The 25970-nt window shown below is 41.7% G+C and overlaps 1 protein-coding gene across 6 annotated transcripts in view; it reads right to left on the bottom strand.

Moving 5' to 3' along the window:
- The window catches only part of TSPAN4 (tetraspanin 4), a 437423-nt gene that overhangs the window by 284598 nt on the left and 126855 nt on the right, over nucleotides 1-25970 (bottom strand). For all 6 annotated transcript variants that reach the window (XM_071558757.1, XM_071558760.1, XM_071558761.1 and 3 more), the window contains one exon: nucleotides 4580-4657. The gene's annotated coding sequence lies outside the window, so the exon portion shown is untranslated. The remainder of the gene's footprint in view (nucleotides 1-4579; nucleotides 4658-25970) is intronic.

Genomic DNA, 25970 nt, shown 5'->3' with positions numbered 1-25970 from the left:
TATTTATTCGCTTGCACTGCTTCCTGCAAAATAAAGACAGTAAGAGCCCATATTAACAATTACTCAAGATCACAAAACAAGAATATATCAGTTAGACTTAATTTTCCTATTGTGCTTTCTGAATGAGTTGCCATTATCACTATAATACAGCATGAAAAATACTGCACTCCTCAGCCTCTATTTTTTGATTAACCAGGTGCTCTGGGATTTTCTGTCTATCCCAATTCATAATTAAAAGTTGTTATTCCCATTTTCAATGTGACTTGCTGGCAATTAAATCTATTTGGAAAGAAAAAACCTTTTTTTTCTTCCACAGAAATTATTTACTTATTTTTAAAAATAAAGTAGGTTAAAAAGTTAATTCTGATCCCTCCTTCTGCTTAGTTTCCTCACTTCCAGTGATTCTCACAAGAGTTGGAGAAATTTGCCATCTCTCCTAATGCAAGTAGAAACTCTGGAAAAGCTTGCAGGATGACAATGAAAGCTCCTGCAGCAGTTAACCTCAGGGTTCCCAGCCCTCTGAGCTGAGAGACAGACAGGGAATGGAATGAAGTCCCCATAACCCAGGAGGAAATGGTCAGCATCTTGCTACACCACTTAGACATACACAAGTCTGTGGGCCCTGATGGGAGCCACCAAGAGTCCTGAGGTGGCTACTGGAAGTGCTTACCAACACACTTCCAATTTGTCAGGAGTCCTGGTTAAGCAGGGAGATCCCAGCTGACTGGGGATTAGCAAATGTAATGCTCATCTGCAGGATGGGTCAGAAGGAGGATCTGAGGAACTACAGACTTGTGAGTCTCACCTTGGTGGCAGAGAAGATTATAGAGCAGACTGTCTTGAGTGCAATCACACAGTACATACAGGACAAACAGGGGATCAGGCCCACCAGCATGGGTTTGGGAAAGGCAGCTGTTGCTTGACCAACCTGATCTCCTTCTATGACCAGGGGATTCAGTTAGTGGCTGAGGGGGAAAGGCTATGGATGTTGTCTACCTGGGTGTCAGTAAAGCCTTTGACACCACTGCCCACAGGATTCTGCCGGAGAAACAGGCTGCTCATGGCTTGGACAGGTGCACTGTTTGCTGACTGAAAAACTGGCTGGATGGCTGGGCCCAGAAGGTGGTGAATGGTACGTGAGAAGTGACAGGACAAGGGGAAATGGCCTCAATTTGCACAAGGGGAGGTTTAGATTGGATACTAGAAAAATTCATTCACTTAAAGGGTGGTCAGGCATTGGAATAGGCTGCCCAGAAAAGTGTTGGATTCACCATACCTGGAAGTCTCAAAAACTTTGTGGATGTGGCACCCAAAGTGACATGGTTTAGCAGTGAACATGGTAGTGCTGGATTAATGGTTGGACTTGATCGTAGAAGTCTTCTCCAACCCTAATGATTTTAAGATTCTAAATCCTGGGGAATGCACTAAGCAAAGCTCCACCTTATGGGCTGAGAGGGCATTTTTTGAGGACTGTCTGGCACAGCGAGGTTCTCCCCTTGGCTGAGGTGAACACAGACAACCAGAGAGAAATTCTTGGTTGCAAATCTTTCCCTGGACTCAGATTCCTGGTCCTCTACTTTCACAGTTTGATCTAAAAAGCAGGGTTTCACCTCCATGAATTTTGTTGCCATTTATAGTTTGAAAAGGCCTTCTCAAAGTGAGATTTTTCAGTTCTTATTGATTACAGCTGTCAAAGGAGCCTGTAGGTTTTCTCCATCCTGTCAGCCCCAAGGTGTTTAGCATGACAAAGCAGTCTCCCTGTCAACAGTGAGGCAAGAAGCAGGAAGAGCTAAAGAAAAACAAACGCTGTTGGGGAAAGCAAAGCATTACTCCCCTCCACAACAACTCCACTGCTATCATCAGGCATGCAGGCAGAAACTCTTTTCATGGCACAAAGATCCTTTTGAATCCCTCAGCGTCTACAACCTGACAGCTTCTGGTCTAAACTCCTTGCCTACGTGTAAGTACTGCACTGACAAAAACAGGCCTTTCCCTCTTTGTGTTAGTGAAAGGAAGACAACAGTGTACCATTTTTTCCACCTGTTCATCTCCTCATCTGTAGAGCAGACGGGACTATTTTGGTTAAAACTCACGTCCCAGGGATGCTGCAATTGAGACAACAATTCATATTGCCCAATTTTAACAGCGAAATACTACTTGGGAAACTCACACTTCTTTTGTACATTAAGTCACAACACTTAACTCTATGCATAATCAAACACACTGCTTGTCAGCCCAAACAGATGCTCCCAGTACTCATTCACCATGTTTCTCTAGAAGTCCTTTCACCACAATAAAAAAGCGTTTGTCTTTGGTCTGTAGAGACCACCTTAAAGACTCAATATAAAAAAATTTCTGCAGAAAACCAGATTCTGTTTGGGGTTTTTTTCCTGCACACTTCATACAGCAGTGCTGTGCACAATGCTGTAAGGATGAGGGATTAAAGATGGCCCTAAGACCTGCATCCTCCGAATTATACAGTCATGATGTATGAATATTTACAGTAAGAAAGAAAACAAAGAAACCTCCCACTCTTCTTTGAACCTTGCCTATTGCAAGCTCAGCTGAGTTAAAAATATAATCATACAGAACCAACAAAATCATCAATCACAATGCAGAAAATTGAGTCAATCCAGCTGCTGAAAGTCTGTGCTTGATGAATCTCCTTGGCCTAAACCTGTAATTCGGTTTGAGTATTGAAAGCGAAGTTGTTCAAGATTTGACATAGTAAATCAGTAAATAAAAAACCCATCCTAGTCCAATCAAAGATTCTATTAGTTGGCAAATTATGGCCACACTAGCAAAAACTACACAACCTGCTCCATTTAAGAGCAAAACCTACATGAACAGAATAGCCCTTCTGAAGGACAGATATTTTAGTTTTCACAAACAACACAAAGGGTAAAAAAGGAACAAAGAGCATAAATTACTGAACTTTGGTAGATTCAAACCGATAGATGCAGGGTAATGTTAACTATATAGAAGAGATTTTAATTCCAGTTATAACTAATGTGGAAGTCATAGATTCACAGATACACATAAAATTAAAGAAAATACATTTTCCTGCTGAAACAAACCCAAACGAACAACAACAAAAACAAACAAACAAAAAAATAAATAAGAAAACCCAAAACCAACACCACTACCATCCAAAAAACCAACAACAAAAAACAACCTGAGACCTAGGAGCAGGAAGAGAAGACCCACTGAAACTCAAGCAACATAAAAAATCCTGATAGACACCAGCTCTTCAGAGTGTGAGATTAACCAAGTCAACAGTCAATACCAATTAACATCAGATACCCAACGTCAATTCCACTTCGCAATGTGGACCTTGGTCAGATGCTTGGTTTGCAAGTATGCAAAGGTCCACAGACATACATGGACTTAAATAATCACCTACCATTCCCAGTGAAAAGGAACATCATGCACTTTTCTGAGTGTCTCCAGTAACTTGTCAACAATAAGTGCTTGCTATTTATTTTCACCTGGTTTTTATTTTCAACTGCAAACCAGAAATTATTTTTCTTTCCAGATTTCTGACAAAAACTGACTTTCCACTGGAGGTTGGGACTGGTCATTTTGTCAACTGTAACTGTATAAAGCAAATCAAAATAGGAAGTATTTAAGGTAAAGAAAATAAAGAGGGAAGACTGACTCTCTATGTAAAATCATTACCACTTCTGATACACTTGGAAGTTACTACAGTGTCTTCTCTGTAGCTTTAATCTTCCAGCAGATTCAAAAATATTTTTTCCTACAAGGCTTTAGAGAAGATTGAACATAAACTCCAATGCATCATCTTCCCTGCTGCCCACTTTAGAGGCTGCACTCTGAAATTATCCCAAAAATATCTCAGTGTCTCAGTCATTTCTTGTTGGGTGATCAACTATATAGGTACAGCAACTGTGCCAGGTGCTGCAGCACCTCTTTTTTAATGTGTTTATCTGTCCTTCCCTTCCCACAGCATGTTCTTCAACACCTTCACTGTTTCTGTAACACAACTGGAAGGACTAGGCTGCCTTCTGTCCTACTCAAAATACACAGGCTGTGCAAAAAGGAACGCAGGTTTGGGGGAAAGAATGAAGATGGACATATTTCATACATGACTTTGGTAGACAGGATTTTATTTAATTGTTTTTTTCCTAAACAATGAAGTCTCATTCTATAACAGCCTTCATCATAAATAAAAAAAAAATATTCTGACTTAGAAAGAATACAGTTGCACTCAGTATTCGAATAAACGATACCCACATCGCTTGAAGTTAATTTGTCAGTAACACTAAGGAAAAAAGAAGGATCCTGGGATGATAATTCAATTCCCACTTCAGTCCCCTCAACCAAAGGGCTCAGCACAATGTCTTTCTAGGCCGCTCCACTTGGAGGGAAACAAGGAAATACAACCCACATCAGTAGTAGGCAACATCTCTGTTACCAGCCTGATCCATTATAATAATTGTGATGGCTTTTGCAAACTGTACTCTTTAAGAAGCCATTTACTGAGCCCTTAAGTTGAAACGCCGTTATCCACTCAGAATGTTATTTTAGATCAATAAATTGATCACAGCTATTCACGTACCTGATGCAGGAATGGGAGCTCAACCTGATGTGATCCCAGTTGGCAAGGTGGCCTTTCCACAACCAGTAAACTGGGGGCCTGCAAAACAAGAGCCTGTGTGTCAGCAGCTATGTGTCTTTTACAAAATACAAGGAAAACACTAACTGTGCCTTTGGGAAGGACAAAAGAGACACCATCACCACCCCAATAACTACTCTAAAATCACAGGACTGAAACCTAATAGAGAAAAGCCTGACAAGGTATAAAAGTTCTCATTAGTGTGCCTGTAAAGGGTTCATGCATGAAACCCACCGCTTGGCTCATGAAGTCATCAGAATGACAACACCCATCGATGGCAGAAGGAGAAGAGCAAAGGGGACACAGCATTGCTACCATCAGGTTTTAGTAAAAAGCTGACTTGGTGACACTTCCTGTGCTCCAGGAGCCCAGAGTACTTGAGGAAAAATGATTTACCAAATGTTAGAGGTCTACACACAATTCTTGCCCCCCCCCAACACTCCAGTTATGCCTGAAAGGCTTTGAAGGGAAAGCTTTTAAGTGAAGAATGTTATGAGCAGAATAGCAAGAGTTTCTATGCCAATGCAACGACTACCATAGTTATTAAGGCAGGATTAGTACACTTGGAGTGACAGAAACTATCAGGAATGGACAATTAAGAGTTCAGATTAATCCTCAAAGACAAGATGCTTAAACACCTAACAGTCTGACTGAAACCTGTGAGATCAGAGAGTGATTTAACTCTTTCAAAAGGCCTACAAGGCCTTTGATGCTTATTTTCCCAGCAGGCTTTCCTTGCCTTCAGTTCAAAGTCATCCAAAAGGGTGAACTTCAAACACCTGTTTCAACTGAAGAGGATGACACCAGAGGATGTCTTTTATCCAGCCAGACACTCCACAGGAACAAACACAGATGTTCAGCACTCCCCTCTTCTACTTCATGAGTACAAAAAAAATCTACATGGTCTAATTACTGGATAAATGACAGATTAATTAGATTAGAAAGACAGAAGAAATAATGCCATTCCTTCCCATTTGAGCACACTCAGTTCAGAAGTACTGAGAAGGAAAAAAATATCTATTGCATAAACTGAACAATTCAAGTACAGCATTAGAAGATCTTTCAAGTAAGAAGTAATCCTATATGGGAAAGGAGACTATGAAGTATGGATTGCATTCATGTGTCCTTACACACTTTTCAAGACTTCTGCTGCTTAGAACAGCATTGCTGTGTCAGGCATGGAGCCTGAAGTGCTGTGCAAAGTGCTGCTTTCCCTCATAATGTCTTCAAATAACATCCACACAACAGAAACACATTATTTACAACTGGAAAAATGTATCCCAACTCTATTTCCCAGCAGCTTTTAAGGGATGACTTTATAGAAATGAGGTATGAATGGAGATCATCTTGGGAAAATTCTACATATTAAAAAGGACTTCATTGATACAAATGTGTCTTTATTTTCATTTCCAGGTTATTAGAATGAACAGAATCCCACATTTGTTCCAGTTTCAAATGGCAAAAGCAGCAAGAACAACAAGTATTTGAGTAAAATTAGACCTGGAGGATTTGTTTCTACAATGTTTCTGCCTTGCTTCCAATCCAAGGAAGTGCTAGTGTGTTTCATGTATCACTTGATCTAGTCTGATTTATAATCTTAGAGAATTTGTTTGACCCAGTGATCTCTCTTAGAGATCACCACACCACAACTTTAATTCCTTTGCTGTAAATCCTATTTTAGCACAGAGATCTACATAAAAAGATACAACTGACCAGGCACATAGCCCAGAAATAAATTCTGAATTTTTACCTGAAGCAGAGGAGCAGCTACTGCCCACCTAAAGAAACATATCTACAGGCAACATTACTAAAAACAAAAATTTAATAAATTAATGATAAGTTAAAATAAATAAAGTTAACAAACTCAAAATCATTATTAAAATCTAAAATAGAATTCTTCCTTTTTCATTGTTTTCTATCTTTTTGTTTTATCAACTTACTTTTTCAGATCTGCCAGAAAACCAGACTACTAAGGAACATAAGCATCCATCTTGTTGGAAATTTCTAAAACTATACTGGCCCCATCAAAACATTGACCACAAAGTCCTTCTTTAAACTCTTCCATTTAACTATCAAAGGAAAAAAAAAAGTCAATATCTCTTTGTTGTCATAATCTGGAAACCCTGCTAGCCCCTGACTGTGGCTGTTGATTGTTCACTGAGGTTAACTCCTATTATTGCAGATAACAAGCTCAAAGCCTACACAACTTCAGGCTTACTTGACATCAATCACACTGAGTTTTCAAACTCCTGCTACAGAAGTTCCCTTCAACAAAAAATGAGGCTTCTGAGCTTATGATTATGTATTCAGCCTAACTAGTCCCAGTTAAAACAAGGAGTTGTCAGGTCAAAAAATGTTTCTGTCCCCTTCCTTTGCTTGGTGTTTGTTTAAATTCTGCCTTTAAGTTCCTCCTAGAAGGAGGAAAGTGCTGGAAATGTTTAGATAAATTAATTAGTAGGTTTTATTCAATAGCACTGCAATCAATACTTTCCTGAATAGTATAAAATAGCATTCTAGGAACATACCTAGCTTATTTTTTGTAGGAATGTTTCAATAGCATTCTTAAAAATGCATACCCAGTGTTGCCACTGAAATACATGCAATTATCCTAGAGTCATGAATAATTTCTTTAAAAGCCTCATACAAAGGCAGAAACCCTTACTCTCCAGCAGCCACTCCAAGTGATGAAGGGAGCTCAGTTTCCAGGTGGAAGAAAAAAGGTATCACAGTTGCAACACAGAAATCTGAAGGGCAGTGGCAGTATGGCCAAGGTTAAACAGATCAGATTAAACGAATGGTATTTCCATCATGCCCTAAAGGCAACTAACAGGGCACTCTGTGTCCTGGGAGGGAAGACATCGAGAGTACAAGACCTCCTTGCCCTGGTACCTACCAAAGGTTCAGCCTCGGCCAAAATCCTGGATTAAGAGCAGGTCTCAAGCAGCTGTCAAGGACAGACAGGCAACTGAAAGGAGTGGGGAACACTCAAACTGTGGATCAGAAAATATATTAATTCCAGCAATTTGTGTCACAGTCCTTGCCCTTGCAGCTGGAGGGAAGCTCTAACTAGTGTAACTTAGGCAGGGAGCAGGTCTCACCTGAGAGTGTGTTTTTAAGCAACAGGGACTGTGTACAACCACCACCAGTCTCTCTCACACGCAGACATTTCTAACACCACAGCCAGACAGGCATTATCTCCTCATCTCCCCTGATATGTGAGACTCCTTACCAAGACAAGGCTTGTCAGAAAACACTATTTTTAAAAACACTGGCACACTAAAGGCTCAATTTTTCACCAGGATTCAAAATTGGTACATTTTCCAGTCCTTTGTGAAATGTTTCCTTTCAGCATTATTAATTGGACTGCTTTCATTTCAAGGGGGGAATGATTGATAAAATGCTTCTATTATCAATAAAAAATTATTAATTGTGCCATTTCTGTGGGAAAAATTACTATCACAAAAGTCATTTTGGTATGAGAGCTTGACGGCTCATTGACAACACAGCCCAGAAGCCCTGCCGTGTCCGCGGGGTGCCTGCACAGTGCTGCCTGCTGCCTGAAGACAGCATCATCTACAGTGCCTACGACCAAAAGACAGCTCAAAGCCTGAGGTATCAAAAGTCAATTGAATCTGGAATTCCTCAAGGTATAGCATCCTGTAGCTGATTTTCGTCTTCTCCATAAATCCTCTTTTCACTATTTTCAGAGATCCTCAGGGATCACATTTCTCTGCTCTGCATCTCCTGAAGCACCAAAGCAGAAAGAAAAAAGGACTGAACTTTCTTTCTTTCCCTTGACAGAAATACCTCTACTCCTGATGGGCTGCACAGCACCAGAATGCTGCAGTCTACTGTTTGATAAGCAAAGGCAGGAATTATGAGCTTCACAGTCTCCCAAATCCAACACTGTCATCTAAATATGTTATCCCTTGCACTGCTTATTAGGTTGGCACAGAAATGATTTGTGTCAATGCTGTACATAGACTGTTCACAAGTAAATAAGATTAGAGCTGAGTCTGGGAAACTCTTCATACAAACCATAAATTCCAGCAGCTCAAACAGAGATGAGTACCACAGAGAACAGGACAGTACTGATTGACAAGAAATCACCCAGCTTCACCCTCGGGCAACTCATACAGCTGAGCTATTCCAGAGAATAAACCCATATTTGATCTTTCCATATTTCATCATCAGATACAATTTAGTAACAAGTATGCCTATAGTGTCCAGAGGCCAGCACAGTCCTGAGGAAAACAAAACTTCACATTTGGATCATGAAGGTCACAGAACCAGATACAGAAGTGAGACTGCAAGGAAGTGAAGGTATTACTCCCATCCTCAGAGACCCAGCAGACTTCAGAAAAATGACAGAAGCCTTTCACAATACATTTAAACTTCGACATGTGAAATCAGAAAGATTATAAAATGTCAAGACAATTCAATCTTTTGCTTTTGCTTACAAAGAGCAAGCCATTTATCTAAAGAACACTTGAAGGGTTTTGATCTTATCTGATACTTAGAAGACATTCAAAGTAACAGAACAAGGCAGGTAAATCCTGTACTCCATGACATGACTTCAGACCTCTGAGAGCAGGAACAGATATACAGGTGAAAACAAGGAGGAAATTAGTACAGGATCATACCTGCCCTTCTCTCCAGCTTCCTCTGACAACTGAACTATTGTGGTTCATCCCTAACAGCAGCAGTGGCAAGGATAAAATTACCAGGAATTCACTGATTGTCAGTCCCACAATACCCAGCACTGCTGGAGGTTTTGGCAACAGGAGGTTTGGGGCATTTTCTCAGATACATGGCACTGAAATGAGAGTTGTGATGCTTTCTGTTTGCACATCTTTCCTTCTGGCTTCTGCTCAGCAAGACCAGTGATGAAGACTTCATCCTCTCCCAGCTATGCCTGCTTCAGTTGGGCTTTCTTTGCTCAGGAACCAGACGGAAGGATTTAAAACATAGAACATTTCAGCCTGTAGTCGAATGCACATTTTTCACTGGTATTACAGTACCGTGCCAGAGACAAACTCGTTCTTCCCTGTGATGATACACAATACTGCAAACATTGAGGTAAATTCAAATAAAGAAGTAAAGAAGGTTTTGTCATTTGCCTGGCTTTCATAAAGGTTTTCCAGTTTTAGACTGGAATTTCAGGTGTGAAAATAGAACAAAAAAAACAACAGGGAAAAAAAGTCCCTGCCAAGAGCAACCAAAGCCCTGGCAAGGGACGCATTCATCTCAGGGATAACTCATTTGCTATGGAGCTGCAATTAAGAGCAAGACCTTGGGCCTTGCCTGGTTTGCATAAGCTTGTGTCTGGCTCTCTACTTTACTGACCTGAACTGCAATACCCTAGCCTAATCCTGGACCTGCCTCAACTCCAAGTGTTGGATCACTTTTTTGGCAATGGAGACTGGGGCACTTCTGGCACTGACACAACCTTGTCAGTACATTCAAGTTTTCAAAGACTTAAAAGCTCCTTGAGAAAAAAAAAATCTCACTCCCTCCCAGCTCTAACTATAACCTGCCATGCAACCTTAAAGAAGTAGAAAAAGCTTTCTGCAATATTGTAGAAATACTGCAAAGTACCCCTTTTCATTTGAGTTGTTCTGTAGCAATATTTCCCAATTCTTTTGTCTTTGCCACAAAATAAATCACTGAAAATTCTGCCACAAACCCACAACAGTTAAATTGCCCACTTGCCTTTCTCCATTATCTGAGTTGCATTAATTACATTCAGCTGAATGGAAGCAATTATTTAATTAGTGCAAACTGTGCTCCACCTACATACTCATGTAGAAACATTTTGGGTAACACACAGGCCAATTACCTGCTGAATTGCACTGCATCTCATCACAAAGTTATTAAAAGTTCAACAGAAAACTCCCTAGACAGTACATGGCTTTCATTTTCAGAAAGCTGTGACGCTGGTGGAATGAAACTGAGAGGGCTGATGCGTACAGATTTGAAACAGCTGCCCCTACATTAGATGAGTTTAATTGTTTTAGAAACCGATAAATTATTCCCCACCTCCTTCACCAACATCAACACCGTGACTGCTCTGTGCATAGTACTGAACTGCTGTGGATCCCACTGCAGTGAGAGCTGAGTACCCGTGCACATGCACATAGAGACAGCACTTCTTCTAACAAGTACACAACTACACAGCACACAAAAGACAGGAGGAACAAGCCTGGCCTACATGTCTCTCCTAACCTAAACTTGAATTTAACACTTCAGGTACTTGACTAAAACATGATACAGACAACCATGTCTAGGAAGTTTACGGAGGCAGACACAGGTTAAAAATACCCTCTTGAAAAAGAGCTACTTCATGTGAAGGACAGAGAAGACAATGAAAAGCTGAGACCTTGTTTCCTGGCAATATGAATTCCAGACAGATAGACTGGCCACTCCTAGGAATCATATAGAATTGATGAAAAAAATGTACTTCAAATGAGCCGTTGGCCATGTGGAGGTCCACATGGAAAGGCCAAGACATTGATCAAATTCCACCGCTGACCTCCAGAGAATTTATATAATCATATCACAAGACACAACTTTACCCTATTTACAAACAGAACAAATGCACACACAATGCTGATGCTCCCACCACCCTCCTGCAAGAATGGATCACAGCATACAAAATGCAGAGCTGCCATGGGCCTCCTGAGTGACAGGCAAAATCAATGACAAATACACCCAGACCTCAGTTTTCAGAGGGCTGCATGTCAGCTGAGGATGAAGTGGGAAGAGAGTGAGAAAGTTAAAAGAAACTAATTCATAATCCTTGCTTTCCAAAGCAATTCCTCATACCTCACTGGTAACTTCTCATTAGCAACAAGAGTTTGGTCTCTAGGAGCACAAGGTCATTCTGCACTGCACATGAGCTGAGCACGAAGCTGAAAAACTCCCAGCCCCCAAGGGTCCATGGCCTGATGAAATGACACCACCAGTGGAGTCCCCAGGCTGAGGAAGCATTAGATAATGGGAGAGTGGACAAGGATCCTGAGGAGGATCATCAGAAGGGATCAGTCACGCTGCCCCTTCAGATTTAAACCTACTAACCCAGAGTACGAGTACCAAAAGGATGCCTCTCTTTCCCCTTAATTAAAATTATTTCTAGGAATTAGAAGGTTTTCAAACGTTTGTTTTAAACAGCAACTTCTTTACATTCCCCTAAAAATACAAAAATATATAAAGCATAACTGCCATTCTGCACAAAGGATGCTGAAAAATTAAAATCTTTTTCTTCATCAGAGTGAGCCAAAATATTCTAATGTCAAGTGCGGTTCTAAAGATACCAACAACATAAGTTGAATAACATAATCTACCAGAGCATAACACTTTAACAAATATACAGATATATCTGACCCCATGTTGACTAACAAATCATTAATGAGCAGGGGAATGAAGGCCAGAGTTAGGAAATGTCTTCTCTCACTTCCTGTCACCTTCACCAGCACCTCTTCTAACAATCCCATGGTTGCATTTTACAGGATGCTGAAAAAGGAAAGGCAGACAATTCAAAACTTATGAGGAACCAAGGGACCCTACTGAGTGCCACCTTTCTGGTTTCACTCCTCATGCCACAGGCATAAATTGGGTTCACAGTCTTCTCCCTCACTTAACAACCCTCTGTATCTTGCATTCATATATCTCTCCCTGTCTGCTAGCTTTTAATACAATTTACCAACATTCACTTCTTCAGCAGTCTTTCTCCCTCCCGGGTTCTCTGTACAGCCTTGAGGGAACTCAGGAAAATACACATTCTACCTTAGGATAAGGCATTACATTCATCCTTCCTCAGGGTAAAGGGGACCAGGTGGGACACTCTCCATTATAGACGTTAAAAGGCTGCTATTTAAACTTGGATGCTTACAGTAATAGAAGTGACTTGCTGGTACCAGCCAAGGCTCAGGAGCACAACATGAAAGGTAAGTCAAAGCCAAGTTTTTTTCCTTTACAGGAGTGGTATACACAGGAATCAGACCAAAAGGGTTATATTTTAAAACATAATGACAGTATAAAAATGCAAAAGTGCTTTTTCCTGTCAGGTATTTGTTTCTCATTTCCTGGGTTTTATGTATATGTCCGACAACATTTAAATCTCACTGTTGGAGCCTCAAAAGCACAAAGGTATCTAATACAATATTCCAGCTAAGTTCCTGTAAGAAATGCCTCAGAGCCATTTGACTGAAGTGAAGGAGCAGAAACATTTACCATCAGGTGGCCTTCTCAGCTACAGAAATTCATCACAAGCATCAGCACTCCAGTGCTATTTGCAAAAGCTAAGTCTGCCAGGGCTGAAAATAATATTCAGGAGCCATAAAAACTACTGACTGTGGCTCTAGTGAAGGCAAACTTTTTGGATAACAACTTCAAGACACAGTTGAGATGACAATTCTGTATGGAATCAGCAGAGTAAAACAAAAAAGCAGCAAAACTGAATTGAAAGGTCAGGTGCCAAACCAAAAGAAAACTGAAGCTCAAGAGAGGTGACCACGTGATTTCCTGACATAACCAGGATTTGTGACTCTACTTGGTGTCACCTACAGAAGGTTATACAAAGATGTGGACAGACGAAGCAGCATAGAATAGTCTAAGTAGAGCAGTATGAAAAACTTGTTCTGAGACACTTTCTAACCCAGAGACTAACCTGGATTGGGTTCTGCTTGTATTGAAAAGAGAAAGTAAGGAAAGATATGGCATGTCCTGGCTAATAAAGAAACTGAACAGCAAGACAAAGTTGTTCCGATTCTATCTCAGCTTCAGCCTTCTCAATCTGTCCTGTATACAAAAGTTTGTTGTTAGCTTTTTCTGGATCCTTGCTACCAGTATCCCTGACTGCTCACAAGCCTGCTTGCCAGTGCCAAAGATGCTTCTCACATTTTCTCCTCCCTCTGACACTCTTTCAAATACTCATTCCAGCAACAGATCTCAAACTCCAACTAGCCTTGCATAAGAAGAGGGTCACATAAAACCAGTTCTTCAGGGTGCTGAGCACACCACAATGCCATGAAAAAGGCACCTAAACTACAGCAGTAAAGCACATTGAGTCTGGTTTGAAGAGAAAGGAGGAAATTGCCAAGTTCCTAAGTAGGTCTGCAATACCAGTAAAATGTAAAATTTAACCTCAGGAAAGATGCAGATTATGATCCTGGCCTTTAATGTTATAATCACTACTAAAATACTGTGTATCTTCAAAGTGTGAAGATACTTGAGCATTTAACACCACTTGAAGAGCAATAACACCTGGGTTTTTTGAAAATAATAACATCTTTAATTGAGCTTTTAAAAAGTGACCAGGATTTTACAAGGGTAGATGCCTAGCATTACTTGAAATTAAGACCTTTTAAATAATTTCATGTTATACATCATAAAACTGAAGCATTCAAAACCAAGGTAGAGAACAAAGCACAGGGAGGTAAAGTGATCTGCCCAAGGTCACCTGAAAAGCTTTTTGAAAGACAAGAAGAGAAACTACTTTTTGTCAAGTATCTGTGCTCTGACCAGAAAATCTCTCATCTAACACTGCATCTTGGGATGATTAAGATCATATGCAGGTATAATATACTTATTTATGTAACAGCTATGCTCATCCCTGAAAAAATGCAAGCAGGTGTCTCCTGACCTACCCAAGAAAACTATATACTATAATGAAAATAGTGTGTGCACAAATCAGGAATGAGTCAGTTTAGTGCTAAGGCTGTGCTCTACGGCTAAAACAGAATGCTATCTTGGGTGAAATAAATGTCCCTATCATATTTATAATGAAGCTAATCCATTTTGGGCTTGTAAAATAACCCTGTCCAGAATTTCAATGAACCACATGACATGTCTTCCAAGGAGTCTATTGTTAAAGATGCTTTTTTACTGGAATTTCAATAATTAATCATGTTTTGGGGTAGTTTTATTTCTATGTGGCTTACCCTTTGATGATCTAATTTGCATTTATAATGATCTAGTCCCTTGTGGATTAATTGCTCGTGTTATTTTTTCTATTAATCAGACGTCAACATTTGCATTACAGATTACTGTTTGCGTTATTATCACACTACTAAAACCACCAGCATGGTACTAATGATAAATATTTTCCTCAGTTCTAGAGGTGAATTAGTGTCTCAGTCCTTTTAAACAAAAGAATTATTAGGTTTTTACCACTCTTTTGAAGTAAGATTGTCATTCTGTGGTATTATCCACATATATTTATTATTATGTCTAAAAATTCACTTTTTTTCTGCAAACCATAAATGCACTTAGTTCACCCATTGCTGCGAAACAAGCCCTGAGCAAGGAGCAAAGAGTTATGAATCAAAGTCCATCATAGACTTCTTTCCTAGATCCCCACGTACCTTTAGAAGAGTTTCACACCTTCAAGTTACTCATTGAAACTTCTTTCTCAGTGTTCCCCACAGTATTGCATGAAATGCTGGTTTTTGTCAAAATTGCTTACTTACGTTTAGGAAAAATAAATCATCAGTGCTGGTATAAAGCAACAAAAATCATTGGCCTGAGCTAAGCAACCTGATTGTGGCTGGAGCAGATAAGACAGTACTCACACAGACTGCTCACTCCGCAGACCGCCAAGGCAGTAACCTTTGGCAGGTGGCTGTGGACAGTCACCTCCTTCCCAGCTCAGCTAGGTCCAGAGGAACACATCTGGGCCCTGGAGGCACCGCAGTCTGCACCTCTCCTCCCAGATGGGTATGTATGGCCAAACTTCGCGAAGGAAGATTTGGCAAGGGCTGTCCCCACGTGGGTGTGCCCTTCCAGCCTGCGCAGTGGATTTTAGGTGAGGCTCAGCGTGTGCAGAACCGGCCCCACCGTTTCAGTCCTGAGGTTCATCTGCCACGGCCGAGCGAGCTTGGACAGTGTCAGTGAAGTCCTCAGGACTAGAACCTACAGCACCCGACATTTCCCAGGAGGTCTCCCATCCAAGTACTAATCCAGGGCTTAGCTTCTGAGATCTGACGGGATCGGATGTCAGGGAGGCATTTAACTGCCCCCCAGGTGGGTAGTGTTACATTTAACCCTGAAGACTTGCTCATGATCCCCTCTCCAGATGTGACTCAAAACACTCAGGCCAACAGGGAGCGGAGGAAGAGCCTGATTACCCCACTCCCCATGCTTTGCTGCTGCATCCTCACTGACCTATAAGGAATTGGAAGCAATAGCAGCTGCAGTGATACTCTTCCTGGGCTGCTACTCTGACATGGAGGTTTGGGCATGGTAGGGTTATTGTCTGTAAGGAACAGTGGAGCACTTCACAAGTCCAAAACACTGTCACATACAACTACAGTCAAGGCCATACTACATCAGATTATTAAGAGAAATGCTGTTTCAATATAGAAGCATCCCTGGTCCCTCAGGGTCAGCAGCTTCAACAATAGACTTGCTGTCCTCCACGTAATGACTTGCTAAGCTAAGCCCTGCCAGTTTCCACTTTTACAATGCCAGAGAAAACTTGGACATGTAAAATACTTATGCCGGTGTTGAAGGAATGAACAAATGGTGCATCACATGCACCAACATTGTGGTAGCCATAAGCATGAGATAAAATTCCCAGCAGATCTTTCACACACATCTGAAACAACTCACTGCGGGCTCCCTCTTCTCCTCATATGTCCTTTGAGACACCATTACAACTCATACTGGGTGTGTGTGGCTCAGCTTCACGAACGAAGATTTGGGAAGGGCTCTCCCCACGTGGGTGTGCCCTTCCAGCCTGCGCAGTGGATTTTAGGTGAGGCTCAGCGTGCGCAGAACTGGCCCCACCGTTTCAGTCCTGAGGTTCATCTGCCACAGCCGAGCGAGCTTGGACAGTGACAGTGAAGTTCTCAGGACTAGAACCTACAGCACCCAGCATTTCCCAGGAGGTCTCCCATCCAAGTACTAATCCGGGGCTGACCCTGCTGAGCTTCCGAGATCTGACGGGATCGGATGTCAGGGAGACATTTAATTGCCTACCATTACAACTGCTGCCTTGAAGTCTGTCACAGAGGAAGCAGTCCTGTGCTTGCCACAGAGCTTTCCAAGCCATTTCTTTCATTCTGGGATGGTTAACATTTCCTTCAAGTGACTCCCGTCAGATAGGGAGGAATAAATACCTCCTCTGTCAATTGCTACACAGGAACGTTCTCCCTATCCCATCAAAGAAAAAATCCATTCTATCTTATGGCAGTCCACACTGCACTGTCTGCATAAGAAGGACTGTCAGCTGTGGAGTTCAAGAGTAAGTAACTCTTGAGGAGGCACCTTGAACCTGCACAGAAACACTGACAGGCTGTCTTACAAGGAAACACAAACTGAGGGAGAACTATTACATCTTAAAGTGATTAAGTCCTTTCTAACACCTGTTTGATTCCATACTTAACTCCTGCCCTAGGGCCAAAATACAATCTATTCCATTCCCAAACAGCTTTTTTTTTATCTGCAGACATAAGGAGGGCTGTTTACAGTACATGGTAGATTTTAGGTAAGTAAAGGTCTCAAGGTGGTCCTCAGTGAGAACACCTTCAAATCAATTCGCTCAGCATAAGGCATCTGCTGCAAGATATGAAGTATTAAAGTATTGGCAGATAGAGGCTCAACTAGCCAATAACTGGAATGTTACTTCAATAACCCATTTAGAGAATGCTCTCATTTTCCAGCCCATGAATATAGTCCCCCCTTTGAGTTCATGGTCTGTTTAGTAAAGCTCAGCGACTCTATTCATTTTGGACACAAATAAGACTTTCATATCTGCTAGTAGATGTTGTGCAGAAAGCTGCTCATTTCACAGCATAAAGCTTTTCATACATATTCCATTTCTAACAGCATATTGCTGGAATTATGCCATCCTCATATTGTATCAGTTCTTCCCTGTGTCTTCATACCCTTTAAAATACATCTTTGGTTTTGCATCATATTCCTGGGGTCATTAAGTACCTGAACTGTAAACATTCCTGTTCTCTACCACAAGAGATCAGAGAGAAAATTGTGCAAGGCAGATCAGAGTAGCCCACTCTAACAAAAAGTGAAAGTCTCAACTTTGTGCGCAGCTCCAAAACTTGTGCTACTGAGCTGCCAAAATGACATATTACATCCCATTAATCTGCAATTAAACACTGACAGATACTGTCAATCTAATGCCCTATCCATTCAGCAGAACAAAATGTACCATTTCTGTCCCCAACACCATTCCTATGACTAAAACTCTTCAAAATAAAGTTAAATGTGGGATTTAATGGAGCAGGGAAGAGTCCAAATTCTGAATTGAGAAGGGGAGAGAGGGAGCATTTATAACCTCACCACATCTGTGACTGTAAAGCCTGAGAAAACAAAATTACTCTGCAGGACTGTGTGCAAGCACAGAAATCATCTGCCAACATCTATAGCAAACTTGGAGTTTGTTCTCACCAAACCCCCTAATACAACCAACTTTTGCTATCTATAGATGTGCTCACTACATCTGAGACACACAGTCCTCCTCAGTGCTGTCCTGTCTGAAGTGCTCCTTGGCAGCTATTACGCCTGCCCCCAAAGCACACCACAGTCCCTGGTGGTTCATCTGAGCTTGGCAGATCACACCAAGTTCACAAGTGCACACCTGAGACATAACACTGTTTAAACATAACTGGAGGCTTTAGACAAGACATGAGCTAGAGAACAGCACAGTCCAGGGGATGAGATCCAGGCTGACAAGCCCTGTCTCCTCTGCTGAGACTGCAGAAAGACATTCCTTTTACATCCTGTGGTGCCAATGAAGTTATTGTCCAATGGTGTCTGCCACTGCTCTGCTGGTGGAAGTATTTCTGTAAGCACTGCTGGGTCTGCTTTGGGTATAATCCATCAAGACAGATCAAGCCAAAACTTGCAAATTGTTTGCAATAAACTGATAGATTCAACTTCCTGCAGACTGCCCTGCTGTCAGATCTCTGTGGGATCATCACTGGCTCTGAAAAGCAGTGGCAGGTAGTGACATCCGAGCTGACACAGCCGGAGCCAGAAGGAGACAGCTGGTAAGAGCTGGAGGCATCATTCCAGGAAAACGTGTCTGCTCAGGGGGAAGAGAAGGAGGTTCCCCAGTGCTGTTCTGAGTGGAAACTTTATTCACCAAGAGCACACAACTTCTGTCTTAAATGACACCAGGAGGCTGCAAGCTCTCCCGAGCTGTGGGGCTGCTCCAGGGTTGAACTCAAATACAGCATCCAAACTACTCCTTTATGTACCCAGCAGCCAGTGGAGACACACTTGATCTGAGCATGACTTATCCACCCTAAAACAGGCATCCGAAATAGTTGGACTGAAGCACTTTCTGGCCTAGATGCTTTAATTTTATATAGCTAGAGACAGATGAGACAATGAACTTTGATGAACTGAGCCCTGACATGATAGGATTCAGCACTCGGGACTGCAGCAAAATATGTACATCCACTGAGTGACTTTAGGTTTCCTTTCAAAATACATTACAACACTGTTCAATTTCAGTGCTACTCAGCAACTCCTGTACTGTTTATATTTTGAAAGTATTGTAGAATTTTAAAATTCCAAACCAAATCAGGAATCACAAACACACAAATGACCTCGATGTTCTTTATAAAGTGCCACTCCCACACAGCATTAAAAAGCACAGCAGCTACTCCAGAAGAGCACGGGAACTCCTATTGTAAATGCTGGTTTTGAAACTTCCCCTGTCATTCCTCATCGCATACAACTGGTAACTCTGGGCTCCATGCCCAGAGAGGAACTCAGTAGTAACTGTTTCTTGTGACAGGACTGTCACTTTGCCAATGGCAGGAACACGGCTAAAGGTAAAACTACCCCAGTAAAAGAGTTTGCTGAGTACATCTGGTTATTTGAACAGCTATGCTCTTCCTCTCTTTTAACCAGCTACAAATCTCAGGTTTATCAGGTTTTTTAATCTGATTTACGGAACAAATATATATGCTTGGTGTTTCAGAGTTGCAAAAGCCGCTGCAGTACTTCGCAAGCAAATTTTCACACAGCTGGGGTGCTTGCAATTGTCTGCTTACTTCAAGTGCCATGGTCAGAGTTCAGCATCTATCAACCTCCCAACAACTAAGGAACAACCAGACATACGGTGCTGCCAGACTAAGGCATATAAGCCTGTGGTATCCAAATTTAGAAGCTATTCAAGAGTCCAAGTCGCAGAGTTGATGTTTAGGGGGTGCCATGAAATGTGAATCTGGACACCTTGCATGAGGGAGCATTGCCTGCAGCACCCACCTGCAAGGAGGGGCTTGTTAAACAACGAGAGATGGCATTGCCAAGTGTATAAGAACCATGGCAGCAGAGACCCGGGTGTTCCACTTTACACCAAGGCTTGATGTCTAACCAAAAGTCTTCTCACTCAGAAACTCCCTTACCCATCTGCACCGTGTGGAGGGATGCTCTGCTCCTCTCCTCCAGATGTGCCACCAGCTGTGCTGACTTCATGGTGCACGTGTCTGACTGCCAGCAGACTCACTACTCAGTTTCTGCTCCCCAGGTACACACCTTTAAAAGGCCACCTACATTCTTGACCAGCCACTTTTGGAATAGATTGACAAAACACACAAACATCTCCACCTGTTCATATTTTGTTACAAAAGATGTTAAACCAAAAGGCGTTGATAACCCTTTCTGCAACAGAAAATATATTAACTCCCTATGAGATCATAAATCATTGGCTTCTAATGAGAACATCAAGGAAACTAACAATATTTGCATGGTCTCCAGGAAAGGAAACACTTATGAAGTGATAAAAGGCAAAATACTTCATGTCTATATAAGACTGCATTTTCTAACAAGCTGCTCAAAGAACAAAGGTAGCTACAGCATAGAAAATAAGGATGTGGATTAGGACTCCATACTTCTTATTATATCTACTTAGATGAAATTTCCTTTCATTTTCATTTCTGTCCCACAAAAAAACACAGATCTGTAATGCTACGCAGCCAAGAATGTTTTAAGCCATTCAGGTCTTCATAGGTCTTCCATGGTCAACCATCCCTAGAAGGTGAGTGGCACAGAAATCTGCTAGAAGGAGATTCAAAAGACATGTTCTCCATGTAAAAGATATTTTTCAATATATTTCAAAAAAACTAACACAAAAAATCAGATGACCATTAGTCCTACTGGAAGCCTACGAAACACTTTCTCCTGTACATGGACCTGAATACTGGAAACTTTAAGCTGCGTATTTTACCAAGTATAATCACTTACACAGGATGATTTTCAGTAATAGAAAGGAACTCTTAAAATAGCAGAAAGGGCACATCAAGAATCATTCAAGCTAAAGCTGGGCAAAATGGAAACTGAAGAAAAGTTGATTGCATTTTTACAAAGAGTAATTAACAACTGCCAGAGAGTAATAAACTGCATGGTACTTTGTTACATCGAATCCTCATGAAAGCAGTATAATTTCTGACATCACACTCAAGCAGAAGTCAAAATTAAGGATGAGATACAGAATCTGCTGAATTAGGGTCTTCTGCCCAAATTAACCAGAAAGCCTAGGTGATCATAACACTTCCTCCAGGAAATCTCTTAAGCCTGCTTGTGTATATTAGATGACAGAGGTAGCCTACTTCTACTAAGAAAAGTTTATCCTGCCAAATAAATCAATACTTTTATATGAGGACAATAGAGCTGTTTAAACATACAGAAAATAAGGACCCAACCTACAATGACCCTGATTTGTAGCCCACAAACAAAACCAAGTCACCCAATTCCTAGCACAATGCCACACTGTAAGCATTAACAACAAGGACACAGTCAGCTAAAGAAACATATTTTCAGAATAAGCACACTGTGCTAATTGACTGCATACTTGCAAAATCAATACAATTCACCAGAAAAAAAAGGGTCTGTATTTGGATGCAGCTCGTGTACATGGCTACTTGCCTGACTGCAGGACCTTGAAGCAAAATACTCCCCAAATATCTGACTTGGGGACTTTTTCTTCACAAGGGGCTGACAAAAACCTTTTCCTCCATATTATGTCACACCTGTGCCCATCACATTCAAGCTCTGTCATTTCCTGCACTGCAGCTTCTGTACTGTGCTCAGTTTTCCTCCAGCATAATTTTTTATTCCACAATACCAAAGGGCAGTACAGGAGAAAAAGTGCAAAGGCTGAAGAGGAAAAACTCAAGATCATAAAGAAGGTAAGTGGTGATTACTTTAGCTGTGAAGAAGGAACAATGGAGGAGTCACTGTCTCAGAACACAGGGAAGTCTATGAATGTGAATGCATTTTTATGTGCAGTCACAATCACATGGCTGACCTCTCCCTCCTGCAAACACAGCATAAAAGTCAAAAGAGAAATTAAATTCAAGATAATTTTTTTAGGAATTTTTGTTTGTTTTTTTTAGAACTTCATCATTCAGTTTGATTTCATCCCTTAAAATCAGCAATGTTGAATGGAACTCAACTCCTGTCTCCAAGTAACCAAAGGGAGCTTCTGCCCTTCTTCATATCAAAGAGCATCTTTACCAAAATATCTGGTTGAGAGATGCATCCCTTATGATTGCAACTAAGTTAGCAAGCTCCTCTCTCCTATCTGCAAGTGCAAACGACCATGAGTCTCCCATTTGCATCCAGAATAAGACTCCTGCAAGAAATATAATGTCTGCACACACATGGTAGAATACCAGAAGGAAAACTCGGCAGATACAGACACTGTTGGAGTACTTTGCATTAGCACTGAGAAAGGGAAGGAGGTCAAAGGGGCAGGCTGCTCTCATTCAAAACCTTCTTAGGATGCCGGACATCCAAGCAGATGAAATCATGAAGCCAGCACTGAGCCTCAAGTCGCTGCAGTTGCTCATTTAAATGAGCCACCTTTGCTGCAGCTGCAGCTCACAGCTGCAGTGCAGAGCAGCGTTTGAGTGCGAGACCTGCTTATTGGATATTAAACCTCCTGCTCGCTGTGGTGGGTTAGCCTTGGCTATGAGTCAAATGCCCTCCCAAGCTCTCACTCGCTTGTCTCAGAAGGATGGGGAGAAATTAGTAAGAATAGGAAAGAGAAAGCTTGTGGGTTGAGATAAAGACAGGGAGATTGCTTATCAATTACTGTTGCAAGCAAAGCAGGCAAACCAGACATGACTTGACAAAAATTACTTATTGCCAAGTAAACAGAGGCAGATAGTGAGAAACAAAGCCACAAATGTTAAAATGCCGCCTTTTCTCTCCCTTCTCCCAGGCTCAACTTCACTGTTTTTCTCAAGACCCACCCCTCACCCCAAGAAGTACAGGGGTTGGAGACTATGGTCATAGAATCATGGAGTATTTGGGGTTGGAAGGAAGCTTTAAAGGTTATCTCATCCAATGCCTCTGCAATGAGCAGGGACACCTTCAACCAGACCAGGTTGCTCAGAGCCCTGTCCAACATGACCCTGAATGTCTCTGGGGATGGAACTTCTACCACCTCTCTCAGCAACTTACTTTTCTTCCAGTGTTTTAACACCCCCATTGTAAAAAAAATTCTTCCTTGTATCTACTCTGCATCTATTCCCTTTTAGTTTAAAACCATTTCCCCCTGTCCAATTGGGGTAAAGTAATCCTGTAATGACAATAGTAATAAATGAAAAAAAAAAAGTTCCCATAATCCTAACAGACCCTACTAAACCATCTGCCCCCATCTTCTTTATAAGCCCACTTTAAGTATTGAAAGGCTGCAATAAGGTTTCCCTGGAACCTTCTCTTCTCCAGGCTGAACAACCCAAACTGTCTCAGCCTGTCCTCATCGGAAAGGTGCCCTTGGATCATTTTTGTGGTACTCCTCTGGACCCACTTCAACAGGTCCATGTACTGAGGACCTCAGAGCTGGATGCAGCAATCCAGGTGGGATCTCTCATCAGAGCACAGTAAATAGGCAAAACCATCTCACTCATCCTGCTGGCCATGCTGTTTTTGATGTTGTGAACGATCCTTCTGGGCTACAAGTGCCCATTGTTGGTTTGTATTCAGGTTTTCATCTGCCAATAATCCCCTAAATCCTTCTCAGCAGGGCTGCCCTCAATCCCATCACCCCCCAGGTCTGTATTGATACGAGTGGTTGCCCCGGCCCAGGTGCAGGACCTTGCACTTTGAGTGGCTGAACTTCAAGAGGTTCATGCAGACCCACTCCTTGAGTTCATACAGGTCCCTCTGAAAGGAATCCCACACCTCATCTGTGTCATCTGCAAATTTTCTGAGATCCCAATTGTGTCTTTGATGAAGATACACTCTCACTATGCAACAGTTCCTCTCTGCTCCTTCATTCTCACACCTTTCCCCTGCTCTAGCATGGGCAGTCCTCTGCCAGCAGTTCCTTTAGGAACATCCCTCTGCTCCTGTGTGGGTCTTCCACAGGCTGCAAGTAATACCTGTCCATCATGGAGCACCTCCTTCTCCTTCTTTCCTGACCTTGGTGCTCCCTCTGTTCTTTCTCACTCTCTTTTTTCCCCTCCTCCTCTACCTGTGTGGCATTTTTTTCCCTTTCTGAAATATATCTTAACAGAGGCACCACCAGGCCAGCTGAAGGGCTGACCTTTGGCATGCAAGTGTTCCCCTGAACACCTGTAAATTTGATAATCTGAAAGAAAGCAACATAAAATAGACAACCAAAAGGTGTTCTAAAAGATTTCAAAATAATAAAAATATTTTCCTTTTGAAAAAAGAAAAGCCATACTTAGTGTTTTTTAAAGGTCAAGTAAATTAGTTTTGCCACTGTCCATAAACAGAATGTGGTAAATACACAGTGCTGACTGCCAATCAAGCTTTAAAATAAACAAAAATAAATTAGAACCATATTTTCATTTCAGGAACACAACCTGCCAGAGGACTACAGCTGTTCAATTGGCCCACACCTGATAACTGGGACACACACCATTGTCAAGCCCACAAAAAACACCATGGCTAACCAAGGACCCAGCAACACAAAGGGAAAGAAACAGCAGTAGCAGCAACCAAAACTTAGAAAAAAATGAAAGAGAAAAAAAGGTACATAGCATACAAAAGTCAAAATGCTGACCACTATCCTCTTTGTTAAAAACTGCCAAAAAACAATTAACTCTCAGAATGACTTTTCAAAAACATTTGTAATTAAGTTGTCCTTCCAAAAAATGTTCCTATGCACCACCCCATCCCTCCCTCCATGGGAAGACTGTGCACAGGAAAAACTACAATAGCTGTAGAGAGACAGTCTACAGAAAGAAAACACCTAGGCCAGTGCTGAGGCTTCTCATCTGCTCCCAAAAGGACATTAACCCCAGAAACCCCACTTCGAACAGCAAGGCCACAGCTGTTCCAAACAAGGACAAGCCCTCACTACATCCCAAAGAAGCAGCATCTCAAGTATATTCAAAGCAGCATCTTTTCTCGCTCCATCTTTGCTTGCTTAAATCCTCGATAATCCCCATCCATGATCAAAGGTCCCAAGTGCAGAAGTGGTCCAAAGCTCTCCCAACATGATCTAATGACAGAGCCACCATGAAGGAAGGGCTATCTAAGAAAGGGTACAACACCAATGAATTTGTATTTGTATGCTCTTCAACTGTCAGACATCACAAGTGAAATAACAAATTATATATATAGGATACTGTGTTTAAATGCATTTTCCTCTGCCTGCTCTTTGTCTTCGTTTTCTCAGCACAAAGAATAATTCATCAGAGTGGAATCCTGGAAGGTTTTGATGGCAGCACTTCAGTTTACAGCAAAACCTCAGCAGTTTTGGCAAGTACTTGTATATGTGGACAAGCAGACCACGTCAGGAAAAGCTTAAGTCCCTGACTCAGCACCTCCCTGTAGAGAAACTAAGCAATCAGGCTCAGGGTTTAGTGTCGGACTTGGCTATCTGTGCTTTAAAAACCCTGCCTGGCTAGGGACAACACACTCCATCTCGCTTGTGCCTTAATTCCCCATCTGTAGGAGGTGACACTGACCCCTTCCCCTGTATGAGGCTGGTGGGGCAGCTTTGGAGGCTGCACAGTACTGACACAATAGTTAAAGGGGCCATGTTAGTGCTAAAGAGAGACAGATTCACCAAGCCCTTGGAGGAGGGAAAGAAAGGACCTAAAAAGATTAAAGAGCACAGTCTGACTAGAAGCCAAAAAGAACCATGCTGTTAAATCATTCAAGCACTTCTGAAAACCATTCCTTGACTCAAAGGTTAAAACACGGTTTGTCTTGTGCTTTAGAGAATAAAGACTACGAAAGAGCAGTGAACCTGATACAATCTAGCACTGCCTAAATATCTGCTGAATACATACTTTCTGCACAAGGATGACAACAATTTGCTGGAAAAGCAAATGCCGTCAGCGCAAAGGATGATGAGGTCACAACAGAGAAATATTTT

Source organism: Pithys albifrons, chromosome 6 (genome assembly GCF_047495875.1).
Source record: "Pithys albifrons albifrons isolate INPA30051 chromosome 6, PitAlb_v1, whole genome shotgun sequence".
Taxonomy (NCBI): domain Eukaryota; kingdom Metazoa; phylum Chordata; class Aves; order Passeriformes; family Thamnophilidae; genus Pithys; species Pithys albifrons.
Note: the sequence above shows the minus strand (reverse complement) of the source record. Positions and strands in the feature narration are given on the sequence as shown.